Source organism: Anolis carolinensis, chromosome 3 (genome assembly GCF_035594765.1).
Source record: "Anolis carolinensis isolate JA03-04 chromosome 3, rAnoCar3.1.pri, whole genome shotgun sequence".
Lineage (NCBI taxonomy): Eukaryota > Metazoa > Chordata > Lepidosauria > Squamata > Dactyloidae > Anolis > Anolis carolinensis.
This window is the reverse complement of record NC_085843.1, coordinates 177,891,474-177,904,672: the sequence shown is the minus strand read 5'-3', so window position 1 is coordinate 177,904,672 and position 13,199 is coordinate 177,891,474. Positions and strand designations below refer to the sequence as shown.

The window sequence follows — 13,199 nt, the reverse complement described above, 5'->3', positions numbered from 1 at the left end:
CCTATCAGGATTTCAATGGGAAGTGTGGGCCTGCTTCTGGCCAATGAGATAGTCAGGTTCATTAGGACTGTTATTGTTGTGTGCCTTCAAGTCATTTCAGACTTTGGGTGAGCCTAAGTCTAAATTTATTTATTTATTCATTTACTACATTTATTTACTACATTTATATCCCGCCCTTCTCATCCCGAAGGGGACTCAGAGCAGCTGTATGTACATACAATACAGTAGAGTCTCACTTATCCAACACTCGCTTATCCAACGTTCTGGATTATCCAACACATTTTTGTAGTCAATGTTTTCAATATATTGTGATATTTTGGTGCTAAATTCATAAATACAGTAATTGCAACATAACATAACTGCGTATTGAACTACTTTTTCTGTCAAATTTGTTGTATAACATGATGTTTTGGTGCTTAATTTGTAAAATCATAACATAATTCGATTTTTAATAGGCTTTTCTTTAATCCCTCCTTATTATCCAACATATTCGCTTATCCAACATTCTGCTGGCCCGTTTATGTTGGATAAGTGAGACTCTACTGTATATTATATTATTAGCATAGCACAATATTAGCATTATATATTACTATATTGAACTATACCACTATACTGTAATATTATATGTAATATATAAAATATAATTAATATTATTATATGGTATTATTATTAGTATTATATTGTATAACATTATAATATTATTATCAATATTATATGTATATACAATATATTATATTATTTAAAATGATATAAAAATATTATATTATAAAACTGAGGGCGGGGGCCAGGTAAATGACCTTGGAGGGCCACATCCGGCCCCCGGGCCTTAGTTTGGGGACCCCTGATCCAGAACATTGGATAAGCAAAGGTTGGATAAGCGAGACTTTACTGCAGGGGTCCCCAAACTAAGGCCCGGGAGCCGGATGCGGCCCTCCAAGGTAATTTACCTGGCCCCTGCCCTCATTTATAATATAATAATAATAATAATAATAATAATAATAATAATAATAATAACAATAACAACAACAACAAACTAGAGCTGACAGCTGGCACAACAAAACATTGCATGGAAAGTTCCTTGACAAAATTGAAGGAAAAGCTGATAAGGAGAAGACCTGGCTCTGGCTCACGAATGGGACCCTGAAGAAGGAGACAGAAGGCCTGATCCTTGCAGCCCAGGAGCAAGACATCAGGACAAAGGCAATTCAGGCCAAGATCGAAAAATCAGCTGATGACCCAAAATGCAGACTGTGCAAGGAAACCGACGAAACCATTGATCATATCCTCAGCTGCTGTAAGAAAATTGCACAGACAGACTACAAACAGAGGCACAACTGTGTGGCCCAAATGATCCATTGGAACTTATGCATCAAGTACCACCTGCCAGCAGCAAAGAACTGGTGGGATCACAAACCAGCAAAGGTCGTGGAAAATGAACACGCAAAGATACTGTGGGACTTCCGAATCCAGACTGACAAAGTTCTGGAACACAACACACCAGACATCACAGTTGTGGAAAAGAACAAGGTTTGGATAATTGATGTCGCCATCCCAGCTGACAGTCGCATTGATGAAAAACACCAGGAAAAACTCAGCTGCTATCAGGACCTCAAGATTGAACTTCAAAGACTCTGGCAGAAACCAGTGCAGGTGGTCCCGGTGGTGATGGGCACATTGGGTGCCGTGACAAGGGCAGGCCACGTGAACACAAAGATAAAACCTGGGGTGAGAGGGACATAGGGGTACTCCACTGCGGGCAGGGACATATGGAAGTGGGGTAATCTAGAGGATGGATGTTCGGGGTGGGAGTAACACAGAAATAACAGAAGTTACTCACCAAAGGCACAGCGGAAGAGCCATGTTTTCAAGTCTTTCCTAAAAGCTAACAGCGTGGGAGCTTGCCTAATTTCAGTAGGCAGTGAGTTCCACAATCGGGGGGCCACAGCAGAAAAGGCCCTCTCCCTTGTATAAGATTTTTATAATATAATATATTGTATATACATATGATATTGATAATAATATTATCATTTTATGCAATATAATATTAATAATAATACCATATAATAATATTAATTATTATATTAATAATAATAAAGCACTGAGCTGGAGACCGAAAGGTCCCAGGTTCAAACCCCGGGAGCGGCGGGAACGGCCGCTATTAGCTCCAGCTCCTGCCAACCTAGCAGTTCGAAAACATGCCAATGTGAGTAGATCAATAGGTACCGCTCCAGCGGGAAGGTAAGGGCGCTCCATGCAGTCATGCCAGTGGCCACATGACCTTGGAGGTGTCTACGGACAACGCCGGCTCTTCGGCTTAGAAATGGAGATGAAAACCAACCGCCAGAGTCAGACATGACTGGACTTAATGTCAGGGGAAACCTTTACCTTTTTAATATTAATTGTATGTTATATATTACATATAATATTACAGTATAGTGGTATAGTTCAATATAGTAATACATAATGCTAATATTGTGCTTTGCTAATAATATAATATATTGTATGTACATACAGCTGCTCCCCTTCGGGGTGAGAAGGGTGAGATATAAATGTAGTAAATAAATGTAATAAATGAATAAATAAATAATTTTGGACTTAGGCTCGCCCAAAGTCTGAAATGACTTGAAGGCACACAACAACAACAACAATCCTAATTAACCTGACTATCTCATTGGCCAGAAGCAGGCCCACACTTCCTATTGAAATCCTGATAGGTTTATGTTGGTTAAAATTATTTTCATTTTTAAATATTGTATTGGTCTTTCATTGTTATTGTTGTTGTTTTGCACTACAAATAAGATATAGATATATATATATATATAAAAAAATATTTTCAAATGATAATTTGGCCCCTCAACAGTCTGAAGGATGGTGAACCGGCCCTCTACTTTAAAAGTTTGAGGACCCCTGCTTTACTGTATTACCTATATGTGGAGTATGCGCAAGTGTTAAATAATATAAAAGGATACTAGGCACATGGCTGTGTTTTGGCTTAATGGAACACTGTATCAAAATTTCCAATTATTTTTAAAGGGCTAGTAAAACTTCAATAAAAATTCAACATGCCACTTTTCCTTGCTGGGATTGTACTATGCTAACAATCTGCTTCTGTTTCTCCGTGTAAAACAATCCATTTTTGCCTGTAAGAATGTGCACATTTCCATGTGTTCAGAAACACATATTAGTGGTGCCCACTGCTGAACTGCTGGTGCCTCCCTGGTGCTTTCTGAAAGCAGCATTGACAAACAGCATATAATAATAATGACTAACTTGCTTCTTAGGCCTTTTCTAAACAAACCTTGAAAAGAACTAATTACAATTAGTGTTTCATCTTGAATGTTGGTGGGTGGTTAAAGACACAATTCTTCCTCTTCTCTTCACAGAGGTCATGGCAGTTCAACTCCCTTCCAAGAAACTCTATCAACACTTCTGGCTTTTCTTGTGGGCTGATAAGAAACAGAACATTTCTGTCATGTTAGATGAGAAGAAAGAAAGGGCTTTTCCTCCAAGGACTGAATTTCCAGTGTCTTATCTCTAACGTAATTCTACCTTGCTGTCTGTACTTCAACTCCCTATCTAGTCGTTTCTACACTTGCTATAGTATTTTAATCCATGCTTCCTCTTATCATGAGAAATTGAGCTGATGGGTAAGAATGGTTGTGCTCATAGAAAAGGCTGCTCTGCTCAGAAGTCTTTGGGCAAAAAAGAAACTTGTTGACTACTCCCGCATCCTGTTGCATGTCTCAGGGCCCTTCCACACTACCCTTATATCCCAGGATCTGATCCCAGATTATCTGTTTATCCCAGATTATCTGGCAGTGGGGACTCATTTATTCCAGTTTAAAGTAGATATTCTGGGATCAGATCCTGGGGAAAAGGGCAGCGTGGAAGGTCCCTCAGATATTTTCTCCCTAGAGCTTTGAAACATTACTTTATGAACTATAGACTAAGTATCCCTTATCCAAAATCCTTGTCACCAGAAGTGTTTGCTTTGCTTTGCTTTGCTTTGCTTTGCTTTGATTTTGGTTTGGTTTTTTGCATTTCATATATATAATGAGAGATCCTGTATATGGGACTCAATATATGACATTCATTTCATATACACCTTGTAGACAATAGTTTGAAAGGAAAGTTATACAATTTTAAGGGGGGGGGTTGCATGAAACCACATTAAAAACCAAAGATCTCATTATTTCAGTTAGCAATGTGGAGAATTTTGGATTTTGGAGTATTGTGGATTTCAGAATTCTGAATAGGAAATGCTCAGCAACAGGGTACAGATGGAATTCATGACAATTAAGGAACAGCTATGACACGTTGTATTCTACCCAAATATAAAATAAAAGTACTAATTGTGTGGGAAGTGGCAACCAACTTCCTCCCACCAGGAATCCTCAAGAAAAGACACTGCAATGGTTTGGGATAATCAAAGGCCACAACTTGTTTATTGGTTACAATGAAAGCAGGGTTGGGAGCCATGCATGGGTCCTGGATCATGAATCAGACAGCCCGCTGCTGACCGATGCCGCTTTACAATATTAGGGGGTCCCTGGCAGTGAGCTGACTGGTTCCGGCCTGGGACATCAGTACTTATGCCTTATGCCATCAGGACATTCTCCCCTCACCGATAAAGTGGGGAGGTATGCAAACCGATCCAGTGCATATGCCACATGTCACAAAAGAGGGGGACACCCCCTTTGCTGCCAACCCTGAACCATTGCAGCCCAATACATCCAAACAAGCAGCACTGAAAGTCCTGATTTCAATTAACTTTCTCATGTTTTTTTCCTCTGTAAAAGGAACATATTATCCACAGTCATAAATCACAGTGGGCCCTTGGTAACCACAGGGATTTGTGTCCAGGAGCTACTGTAGATACCAAAATCCATGGATGCTTAATCCCCATTATCTATAATGACTTAGTAAAACGGTGTCACTTATATAATGAGATAAAATCAAGGTTTGCTTTTGGATATATATTTTTTTAAAAATTAAAGCTGTAGATATGGAGGAACAACTGCACATGTTGCACACATTTCAGTCTTTATGAAGGACCCACCTGCCCCAAAATATAGGAACTCTTGGCATCTTGTGAAGTCTATATGAAAAGTAAAGTTTTTTCAATCCTCAAACAAAGGACCTCCTTTATAAGAAGAGACAGCTGTCAATCTTATTGTGAAGCTCCAGGTACAGGACTTAAGTAAGGAGAAGCTTCAGCAGTCATCATCCCTCTCCGTGACCTGCCACCTTCCTTAAGCATCTCATTAAGGAATCTAGGAAAATGTCTTGTGTTCATTTGCACATTGACAACAGTGACTAACAAGAGCCTCATGTAAGTCTTTCTTACCCCTCTCCTAGAGAGGCTGGGAATTGAACCTGGAACATATTTTGCTCTGAAAGCAAATGCCATGCTGTGGCATCCCTTTCCACATGTGTAACTTCACCACATTCAAAAGCGCTATTATACCATGTAACATTATTTGAATTGCTTTGTATTGTTGTCGACCGCGTTTGGGGGATCGGGCCCCTTTAGAAGGAAGCCGATCCGGTCCTGAGGGAACGGACCTTGGCGAAGCCAAAAGAAGAATATAAGCCGCAATACAACCTGAAGCCTGAAATGAAGAAGGTCCGCCAAGTTGAAGGAAAATCCGCCAAGGAGTTTTTATTGAGCAATTCAGCTGAAAAGGACGCTAATAGCGATCATTCAATCTACTAGCGTAACATATGTTTCAAATAAAGTCATATTTATACAATGTTTCGGTCTGACAGCCCTTTGAATTTCCCGCCCCGCTTCCCTGCCCATCTGATCGCGGATAGGCTGAGAGGTTGAACGAGGCGGACTTTCGTTTCCCGCCTTGCCCTGCTGGCCCAATGGGGAGCCGTTTTTTTGTCCCCCCTCGGGCCAATCAGAGAGGAGGAGGCGGGAGCTATAGAAACAATGAGGTGACCGGACAGGAAACATCGGATTAATTCTGGCCCAGCCGATTTCTAAAGGAATTAATGGCACCCATCAAGGGTGTCCGGGGTCCTGTCACGTTCACAGATTTTAGATATATCTTTGGGGTGTCAGACGGGAAGTGGTGATGGGTGGTGATGGGCCGTCATTGACGGCCCCACAGGGTGCCTTCCTGCGGCGTCCTGGCCTGGGATATGACAATGTTTGCCTTGGGGGCGAGTCACCTTTAGGAATTTGGTGACTCTAAACCCTATATTGTCCATGCGATCGGAATGAGATTGGATTAAACTGTGGCAGATTATCCTTTTGTTTTTGGGAAGGGAGGTCTGAGTCATGGGGCTAAGGTTCACGTTGGGGTCATAATATTTCCCATTTGATTTCATGATTTGACAATTATATGGGATAAAATGAAAATTAAAATAAAGTTGGAACATAAACCCAGCTGGGAAAAACACATATTTTCCGGGGATCCCAAAGAGTATAAATACATATAGGCAGATAGGTAGATAAAGGAGAATCCATAAAGGTGGGTGACATTACATAAAGGGGAATCATGAATGATATAAACAATAGAAAACATTTGATAAAAACGAAGTTTACAACATCTGGGGAACCCAATATAGAAGTGGAGTTCTAACAGTATGATTTCACAATTCATGAGGTTAGCCCAACGATCAGAAGTTCATACAGCAGTGAGTCATGAGAGTGTCCAAGTACATAGAATATGGAAGTTCACAAATACATGAGGAAAAAGAGTTCATAAGGAATTCATAGAGATGGCATGGGAAGAGGCACATGTGGGTTGCAGTCTTTGGAAGTATAGGATTTCATAAGTCCAGGGGTAGGTCTGGGGAAGAATGTTCTTCTCCTTCATAAAATCATGAAGGTATGAATGAAAACGTGGAGGGCGCCCGTCCGGGCACCCCCCGGCAGCTGTAAAGGATGAGGGTCCTTGGAGAACTATGTCTCCCCAGCGAGAGAGCGATCCCCCCCATCCCCAACTCACAGAAAGGGGCTAGGGAAAACCATTCCGCGAGTCGCGGGGAGAGGAAAACCCGGGATAAAGCAGCAGCTTGGCTTGAAAGGAGCCGTCGGTCCTGTTTGACAGTCAGCTGTTGAGGTGCCGAAAACTGGACCGATTCCGGTTCTGCTGGTTGTCTTCGAGTCAGGAGCCTTAGAAAGGGTTAGGACTAAAAGAGGAGCGTTCTAGGGGTAATTTTGATAGAGATATGAGCCAATTTATATCGACCGCCATGTTAATCTATGGCAGAGAAACCTCAACCGGAGTTAAAGGGGCGGGAGAGAGAGAGAGAGATTTCATGCGAAGGAAGGAGTTAGGGAAAGATACAAAATAACCAGATAGAGAGTGTTACTGTTAAAATAAATGTTACTTTTATTGGGGGGATTTGTTACACAGTTCAGGGAAGAGGAAAATGAAGAAAAAAAAAGGTCTTTTAATAATAGTCTGTTGCGGTCCCGCTCCGTTCCTTTGGTGGGTGACCGGCGGAACTCTCCGCTGCGTTTTCAATTCAATTTGAAAGTCGGGGTGACGGTCATCAGTATGATCTTTGCCCACTTTAATGTGATTATCTGAAGTGTTCCCACAGGAGATTTATTCAACAAAAGAAGCCTAACCTTTAGGAAAGTCCCCTGGGCAGATTTCATTCATTTCTATAGGCACACCCCAGAGATCTTCCTCCAAGGGGTTATTCTAGAAATCTTTCTGTACGTTTTAAATATAAAGAAACTTTGTAAGGTCATAAATTGTGCATTTGCTTAACAAAACTGCAAAGGAATACAAGGAATACAAAGGAGATAGCGTATACAAAGGATAAAGAAGGGCGACTGCCAAAAGTGAATGACGAAGATAAAGCACACAGATTCAAATGATATTCACTAACACCAGCTCAGCTAAAGCAAAAGTTAGCACTGGTCATTTTTGGAAGAGCTACAAGCTGTGACCACAGTGTGGTCAAAAGGAAACATCTGTGACATCAAAAGCCTTTGGCTTTGGATCAATATTTCATGAGTGTTGTGTTGTTTTATCACAGCATTTACCCTTTACATGTTGCTCTTCCAACATTTGAAAGGATTCACATGCATTTTCCCAGTCATCCTTATAACAGTCTTGTGATTATTAAATTAAAATTATTCCCATCTTGCAAATAGCATAGAAAACAGGGTGAAAGCTCTTGACTAAACTTTACAAGGAATTTATGGGAGAGAGTTGAATGGGAATATCTAAAAATTATACCACAAGGGTTGGAATCATTCAGCCAACTTGTTGTTGGATTACAATTCCCAGCATCCTTGTGGCTATCCTGTCTTCAGTTGCCACAACTTGCAGTCCATCAACATCTGGAGGTCTGCATGACATCCATCTCTGCTTTAACTACAAACACCTACAATTATCACTGTGAGCAACTACATCTAAAGCATGTACGTGATAAATCCATCATAGTACTCATGCTCTACTAACAGGACATAATTATAGTTTTAACCAGAATTTACAAACATTACATTTTGAGGTTGCTGTTCCCAGAAACTTCCAGCCAGCGTGGTCAGTGGACATTTTGACCATGAGAAGGAAGGATAGGATAAGTCTTCAGATCCCACAGTTTTTCTTACTCCATTTAAACTAACAGCGAAAGGAAAAATATTTAAAATGAATATATTTTCTACAGGAAGAAACATACAATTCACCACAGGCTGGACTTTGGATTGATGAAGTTTTTGAAATAGTAGATCATGTTTATGTATACAGTATGACATAGCTGTGAGGGATATATTCCCGGACTTCGCATAGATACAAGAAACTGCAGATAATAGTGAATCCTATTATTTTCAATGGGATGAGTAACAGAATAACTAAGCAGAAGGTGTACAAGGGGCCTTAAGTGAATAAGTGAAACTGTGTACATAAGTTCAGCAAATATGAGAGTCAAACTGTAATAGAATAGCTATCCAAATAAGGTTTGGATGAAAAATGTATAGATATCTCTTGAGAGATATAGATTTGATGCATCCAGAGCTAGTTAAAGACATTTGTTGCCTGATGTGAAGGATAAGTCCGAATCCCACTCCATGAAGCCATTTGGTTGATGGTCAAAACTTCCTTCAGTGCTCTCAATGAGATATGGTCCATCAACTCCTTAGAGATCAGACTTGGTCCTTCAACGCTGTGAATGGTGGAAAGTTCTGAAGGAACAGCTTCCATTGTGTGACACCAGAGACAACTGCCTTACTTTGTCTAATGGCAGGCCCAAAGTACTTTACTTACAATGCAATGAAACATAATGGACAATGCAATCGAAATCATAGAATCATAGAATCATAGAATAGTAGAGTTGGAAGAGACCTCATGGGCCATCCAGTCCAACCCCCTGTTAAGAAGCAGGAAATCGCATTCAAAGCAAACATAATGGACAATTGACCAATTGGACCTTTTTTTCTGGAAATGTGATATATAGTATTTGAAAGACACTACAGGTTGCAGTAAGAACATTACATTGGTTTGATTTGAGAGATACCTTTGACAAATCTCTTGTTTTGCTGCTTGCTTTGAACTGCCAAAACCAGGTTGTTAAGTATCTGGCAGGTATGGTACATTGTTGGTAAAGTTGCCAGACGAGCAGAAAAGAACTGGCCTTACTAGTTATTTTTGTTTTGTTTTATCATTGTCAGCTAGTTGGTATGTAGCTATACAACTTATGAATCCTTTGCCAGCTATCATCTATTTATTTTGGTAATATGCAGATAATATTTTATCTATAATTAGACTATAATATTTATACTGCAAGCTGTCAATGGTGCAGTATTTTTCCAGCTGCTGGAAGCACCTCATCCCAGTTAACCACAACTCTTCTTTCTCTTCTCAGGATAATGATTTTAATGATTTTAGCTAGTAAATTAGTCATCATGGCTTGCCTGATTCTGTTTATGACTGGGCTAAAGAAAACATTTCATGTATGTTCCAGTCTGCATTGACTTAGGAGTAAGCTTCCTTGAAGTAGATGGGGATTCTCTCTTTATAAGTATTCAAAGAGGCTACATTGCATATCCTTTTTATCTTATGCACTGCCATGTATTTCAGTGAACAGATAGTTCTCTCAAATGGAGTTATTCTATCATATCAGAAAAAAGGAACTATGGGAGGACAATTATTCAAAGATGTTTTATTCTCTTGTAGAAGTTTCAGAGTTTTTGTGTCTCTCTTTAGACTTGGCATTTGCAGTAAAATTGGTAAAGGTAATCAAAAGAGTTGGGCAGTACAATCCTATCATTATGTCAGAGTGTTCTGGGTACGTTGCCATTTCCAGAGCTCTACTGGGCTACTGCCAAGTAGGGAGGGAGGGTGGAGCAATGTTTGCTCTTTTTCCTCTGTGTCATTTTTTTATTTTAGAGAAAGCATTTCACTTACATTGGGAAGAATGAGGTAAATCATTTAACCAGGGGACCTTTCACCACATACAATTGTAGCATGATGATTATACTGCAACTGCCTTGTCTGAACCCTATGGAATCTTGGATTTATAGTTTGTTAAAGCATGAAAGCTCTCTGCTTGGGAATTCAAAATGCCACTTCTAAAACTGCAAGTCCCAGGATTCCACAGAATGGAACCATGGCTGTTAAATGCTGGTTAAAATGTTCTGCCATGTTATGGTTGTCATCAATTGTAGAAGTTTGTATTGTTTAGTGGTTCTCAACCTGTGTGCCATGGCCCAGCAGTGAGCTGCAAGAACAAAAATCCGGTCTGCGAATCTCCTTCCTCTTTATTTTATTTTATTTTATTTTATTTTATTTTATTTCTGCTTCTTTCCTCAGAGCTGACCATTGCATTGGATAGACCACATCAGCTCTAGAAATAAATATGGTTTTCTGTGGGTCAACAGATGGCGATGTTCTGTATCAGAAACTAGAGCTGATGTGGTCTATCCAATGCAATTTTCTGAATCAGCACTCCAAATAACCAAACTAAATCTAAAGTTGGCCAAAGACTGATTCATAATCATTTTGGTACTAATGTTGGAGAGTGGGCCCTGGTCAAAATCATCCCTGGTCAAGTGGGCCCTGATCAAAAAAGGTTGGAAACCACTAGTTTAGAGCTTCCTCAACTCTGCATAACTGTGTCTTCCCAGTCCTTACATTTCTCCACTTTCTAACACTAGGGAAGTGATGAGCATGAACATTAAGGAATCTGACTTTGGATTTTGTCTTCTGAATTCGTAGCTGTGTGTCCAATTCTAAGGAGGATTCTGATCACTCCCATGGCCTCTGGGCTGTCAATTTTGAGAGTCTACAATCTGAATTATAGTGTGTTTCAAACAATTTACTTAAGGGCAGTTGGATAAATTGCATACCTGAATCCTAGAAGAGAGTAACAAGTAATTACCCAGGTATCAATTTACATTCTTCCAACCTCAGCTACTTTCTTAATTACAAGGAAAGGAGCACCAGCATACGTTATTTATATCCTTTTATTAACTTCCTTCAGTAATTTTTAGGCAAATTACATGTAAATTTGCTTTGTAAGGTCTGCTGTTGTAGGATAGCATGCATGCCATGACAAAGTGAATAATTCCCTGTTAGTCTAATATTTGGACAGGAATTTGATACTCAACCAGTTTTGCCGTTCTTAGAAAGTTTCAGGACAGGTTCAAGTGTATTAAAATCTGGATTTAAGAAAAAAACATGTTGTCTTCAATATCAGTTTTGAGAGAAAATATGGATTTGAACATGTGATTTCAAAGACGATACATTCTTAGACACATGTTGTGAAAGAAAATATACAAGTGCTCTTCTGAGAAATTTAGCATGGGTGGGACAAAGAAATAGAGAAAGAGAAATGGATTGTCTATCCACAATTTATTTTTTTTACTCTATAATGACATTTTCATTTAATAGCAATGTCACTATTTCCAATTAAGAACAACAAAAAGAACTGGAAATATCTGAAGATTACTAGCAGTTAGTGACTCTATAGTGAATCCAGGCCATATATTAGCCAACTTTAAAGAAGCAGTCCATAGTTCTGAGCATATTTAAGAACAGGGTCCAGCACCTGGACTAGTGACTCCAAAAGACATGGATGGTAGCCATCAATTTCCATTGCTAAAAGCACTGCCATCTTCTATCAGAGTAGGGTTTTTTTTGTCTTTCAGATTTTGTTTATGTTGCAGTCTTTAGATGTTGCAAATGTTAAGGATTTTTGTTTTAGTCTCTTTTTATATTTTTGTACCATCGTTTTACAAGGGAAAGCTGGGGATATACATTTCCTAGATGGTTTTTTTCCACACATAGGCACCCCTTGAGCACTGTTGGATGCTTTGCCGAAGATACCTTTGTGGAATGCAGTGACTAACAGAACCGGCAGGGATGATGATGTACTGAACTGTTTTCCTGTCTTATGTAACAGTACTGCATGTTCATAAAGAGAAGAACAATTCTTGGAATGCTTACAGTCAGCATGCTTTACAAGCTTGTTACGGTAGTATTATGCATTATTACTAGTATTACCCAGGCCTCCCAATGACACAGGGTGTGGTATAAAGGCATGAAACAGAAACTTTCAGGAAATTTCCACATATTAGATACCACATTGAAGATAAACAAGTCACAATAGTCATGCAACCAACATTTGCAAAACTGGATACAACAAGCATGACCCTGGCTAAATTGTGCTGGGAATTCATGAAGTTTAAATTTAGTGCAATGCAGTAAATGTTGATACCCCCAGGGATTTTCTTACCTCAATTAGATCTTGTAAGGTAATGTAAGATTTTGCAGAGCAGTCAGGATATTATTCTGAGGTCTACAACTTGTATTTGGCATTACATAACCTAAAGGAGAAACAATGCATTGGAGATGCAGTATGATTTAGAAATCCCAGAAACTGCAAATCTACAGTGCAATTCAATATATGTTGCCTTAGATGTAAATCTTAGAAGCTGACTTCCAAACAAGTGACTTCCTTTACAAAGCAAAGGGAGAGACAATGTGCTTCACATGTTACAATACAACACATTGCAATTCAAGAAAAAGGTTTTGACTAACTGTAGTTGGACAAATTACTCAGTTCGTAAATTGGTTCAAATGCCTCCACTTCTGTAATAGTTCAGGACCACTGTGTATACCACTACAATAGCGATGTTGTGCCTTTCCAACAACCCTAAGGTGACCCTATCTGAGGATTTTCTTGGAAAGATTTCTTCAGAGGGGGTTTGACTTTGCTTTCCTCAGAGG

At 39.5% G+C, this 13,199-nt stretch overlaps 1 protein-coding gene across 2 annotated transcripts in view; it reads right to left on the bottom strand.

Annotated features, from left to right (window-relative positions):
• Positions 1–13,199, bottom strand: part of rasgef1a (RasGEF domain family member 1A) — a 455,191-nt gene that overhangs the window by 81,792 nt on the left and 360,200 nt on the right. The window lies entirely within an intron of this gene.